We start from the raw sequence: 5000 nt of genomic DNA, 5'->3' as shown, positions 1-5000 counted from the left end.
GTGTATGTTTGTATATATGTATATATATGCTTATGTATATATGTTTGTATATACATACACACACATGCATACATACACATACACACACACATGCGTACATGGATACATACATACATACATACATACATACATAAGGCAAGCAAGTACAAATCTAGACTTCCAAAATATAATAGGATTTATGAAAAAGAACAAAAAAAAAAACTTTTCTAGGCCCAAAGTTTTCTAAGACAGAATTTTGCAAGAATACAAAGATGTTTGATAGACAAACACAGTGAGAATTAAAGATATTTAATAAGGATTAAGTATTTTGTCTTCAAAAGACACTTTTGGCTTGAGAGTTAGAGGAAGCAAAAGTCACAGAAGAATTTATTCCTTTTAGAGAATTTATATTTGGTCTTGAAAATATTTTATGTTTTTATATTCCAGGCATGGTTGTGTAGTGAAGCAGTTCACTTTGTAACCATTTGGTTTGGGGGTTCAATGTCACATAGTGACACCTTGGACAAAGTGTCATCTATTTATTGCCCTGGGCTAAACAATACCTTTAAGGAAATCTGGTGAATGGAAAACATGTGCAAGTCCATCATATATACATACATACATACATACATACATACATACATACATACATACATACATACATATATATATATATATATATATATATATATATATATATATATATATATATATATATATATATATATATATATATATGTACGATATATATATATGTGTGTGTGTACGATATATATCATCATCATCATCATTTGTCTGTTGTCTATATATATTCTTTTTTGTATTCTTTTATTCTTTTACCTGTTTCAGTCATTTGACTGTGGCCATGCTGGAGCACTGCCTTGCACCTATCTTCATAGTTCTGCCCGTGTGTGCTTGTGTGTACGTGTAGTTGCCCTCAGTGCCAAAAAGTACCGTCACCAAAAGCAGGTTCACTCTCTGGTCAGTCATGTCCAATCGCCACATCCCACGATAATATTTATACCAGAAATGTGGAGGAACAATTGAGGAATTGTGGACTCCTGGAGCCACATCGTAGACAAGCAATAATTGGGAGGGAAGAAACTTCAAGCAAGAACTGAACTAGTTGAGAGAGGATTCCTTATCTTTAGTCTTGTTGCAAGACAACCGTTGTTTATATGGAGGAAAGAACTGGATCCAATCCATGCAGTGGATGTGAGGAAGGATGGCCATGAAAATCATTCAGGAAAACATAATGGCGCAACCAGATAGAAATGGTTATCTCTGTTGTTTGTTGTTATGTGTGTGTGTGGTGGATGGCTAAGGACTGCATCAAGTGACGAAATGGTATGATAGCCATCCAATCCATACAACATTGGAAGATGAGGATATTGAAAGAAATGATGATGATGATGATGATGATGGCAATGATGACAACAATGATCGTGATGATGATAATGAGGAGGAGGAGGAGGAGGGGAGGAAGAGGGGAATAATATTGATGACAATGATGATGATGATGACGATGACATCAAAGTTGAGGACAATGACAATGATGACCAAAATGATGATGATGATGACAAGATTACTACTAACTGATATTGATTCTGCTGGTGATGGTGATGGAGGTGATGGTGCTGTTGTTGCTAGTGGTGGTGATGGTGGCAACAGTGCAGCTACTGCTGCTGCTGGTAAGGATGATAATGTGAAAGACAAACATTTATATTTCTGAATACCAGCACACATAAATATACATGTTTGTTGCTGCATGTACACACCACATGTACATATGTGTGTGTGTCTGCATTTGAGCAAACAGATGTGTGTGTGTGTGTGTGTACATGCCTGTAAATACACACACGAATGCAGTAGACTGGAATTTATATCAGACAAAGCATATACTCGGCCAAAATATTAAGTAATAAAATAAAAGACTTACTTCAAAAGAAGAAGTTGAAAACATAAAAAGAAAACAAACAAGAGGACAATTTGACATTTGTTTGGATGACTTTTCTTTCTTGATGTCCTATTATTTGCTTTTATTCAAATTGTTTTGTCTAAATTCCCTCTTTTGAACTCCATATCTCTCTCCTTATTTCAGTGTTTATTTCTTTTAGCAGAAGATCTGTTTTGTCGGATAAATTCAAGTCTATATTATTTGAGGCATGAGAGTATTGCTCGTAAACATTCAATGTCTACTGAGTAAATATGTCAATAAATTTATTATAATAATAATAATAATAATAATAATAATAATAATTATATTATTTTTATTACCAAATTTAGGCCCAAGGTCAGGGTTGGGGTTAAGTCACATCGACTCAAGTGTTCAACTGGTATTTATTTAGCAACAAGAAGAAGAACAACAACAACAATGATAATAATGATGAGGCATGGCTGTGTAGTTAAGAAGTTTGTTTCAGAACCCTGTGATCCCTGGTTCAGTCCCATTGAATGGCGCTTTGGGCAAGTGTCTTCTACTAAATCCCTGAGACAACCAAAGTTTTGTGAGTGTATTTGGTTGACTAAGCATTGACCATCCATCCATACAGGCAGCTCCTCCATATTTCTGTCTTAGGTGAGAAATCCTAAACACCTGTGCCAGTGCCACGCAAGAGTGCCAGTGCCACGCAAGAGTGCCAGTGCCACGTAAGAGTGCCAGTGCCACGTAAGAGTGCCAGTGCCAGTTCCATGTTTAAAGCACCCAGTACACGCTGTGAAGCAGGTTGGTGTTAGAAAGTGCATCTAGCCATAGAAACCATGCCAAACACAGACAAAATGGAACCCCAGCAGCTTTCCAGGTGGCCAGCTCCTATGAAACTGTGCAACCGATGCTCACATAAAAAGATGTAGGGGAGAAGAAAGGAAAAAGACTTTGTATAGAAAGTGTTTGATATGAATGATGCTGCTGTCCATCTGATGCAGGAAAAACTCCAACTAGAGTCAATCAAGGAACCCCACAGACCCAGGATTGCCCTGACCACTAAAGGTTTGAACTTCCACCCATTTGCTGTTCTCCAATCTACAAGTGCCTACTCAGAGTAGCTCCATTCGCATTAGCCATTTTTTGCCATAATCAACCACCATTTGACAAATTCACTGGGAGACAATTATTACAATAATAATAATAATAAAGATTCCAGGATGAGAAAAATAATTTGTGAACAACCAATAAACATCAAGGAAACACATATTCAGAAAGGAAGAAGTGAAAATAAGAATCGAGATTGCCTTTCTTCCTTTTTTTTTTTTTTTCTTTTGCTTGTTTTGTAGAAGTTGATTGATAAAATTAATAATCATCATCATCATCATCATTGTACACTAATTTGAGATCTGCAGACTTTTAGCTCGCGATTCCACATTTCTATTTTCTGCCTTACATCTGGATATATTCTTTGAATGTTTCAATAACATTTTCTCTCCCCACTTCTCTCTCTCTCTCTCTCTTTTCTCTCTCTCTCTCTTTTTTCTCTCTCTCTCCTTCACTCATTTCTTATACACACACATAGACACATGTATGTACATGTATATGTATATATATTGTATATATAAATATATACTTATATTTTCCAGCACGGAAAACGGACATTCAATGATGAAAACGATGACGATGATGACAGTATATATATATATATGTGTGCGTGTGTGTGTGTGTGTGTGTGTGTATACATGCACATATATATATATATATATATATATATATCAACATATACATAAACACATGCACACAGAGAGGAAGACCCAGTTATTAGAATATTGCATCAGTATTTGAACATATAAATAAATGTGAAAAGGAAAAAAAATGAAGCAAAAATAAATAAATAATTGCTGATTGATGTCTAGACTCTGAAAAAACAACTAAATTTTTAAATTTCTAAAATACCTTAAGGAAAAAGAAACAAAAAAATCCTATAAAAATAGATATAAATAACGAAGGAAATAATTAAATTGGACACAGTTTCATGTTTATGAGTTTATGCACTTGAATTAGCATCTGCGGAATGAAATTAAATGTTTTTACTGCGTTTTGAACAGAGCGAAAGATTTGTTCATATTGGTGTTTCTCTTTCTCTCCTTATGCGTAATCCAATAACAGCTAAGTGCATTTCCAACATGTCTTGTAATTTGCATGATAATTCTCTCTCTCTCTCTCTCTCTCTCTATATATATATATATATATATATATATATATATATATATATATATACTGATCTGAATTCAGAGCATTTATTGGAGAAAAATTACCATTTCTTTAATGAGGGTTGAATAAGATAAGAAATTAGATAGATTGATTTCTGTTTCTGCCCACAGAAAGGGAGAGAGAGAGAGAGAGAAAGATAACATGAAAGCAGTTGCTTAACTGCTTTGTTTATTTTTCATCAAGAAGCTAAAACTGGATGTTTATTTACAGGGATACCATACATTTCTTATATATATATATACATACATATACATATATATATGCACACACACACACACACACACACACACACACACACGTGTGTGTGTGTGTATAGAGAATATAATTTTTTAAAGTGTATCTCTACAGATTTTTCTATAGAAACTGGAGCCAGCACTGGAAGCTATGATGTTTCGTATATGAATACATCCATGTAAACAATGCAATTGAAGATATAAAAGTAACGGGTGTGTATGGATGTTTCAGGATTTCTATATCCAACCGTGCTACCCTGCTATATTTGGTGACTATTTAAGCAATGTGTTTGTGGATGGTTAACAGGTTGGATGTGGTACTGAGAAAAAGGCAAGAACTCCTGAAAATGAAAATGCATATACATCCATTACCAGTTTTTTTCTTTTTTTGTTCGCATTGTTTACAGAGACGTATTTGTATACAAAACATTGTAACTTTCAGTGCTGGCTTTAATTTCTATAGAAAATCTGTAGAAATAACTTAAAAAGTAATTTAATTGCACTGCTAACACAGGAAGGACACAGTAATGACTTATAAGCTTTCAATATGCTTGGTAGTATATACATACGTATATGATATACTATAT

Source organism: Octopus bimaculoides, chromosome 18, assembly GCF_046866305.1.
Source record: "Octopus bimaculoides isolate indiv1 chromosome 18, ASM4686630v1, whole genome shotgun sequence".
Classification (NCBI taxonomy): Eukaryota; Metazoa; Mollusca; class Cephalopoda; order Octopoda; family Octopodidae; genus Octopus; species Octopus bimaculoides.
This window is presented reverse-complemented; position numbering follows the sequence as displayed.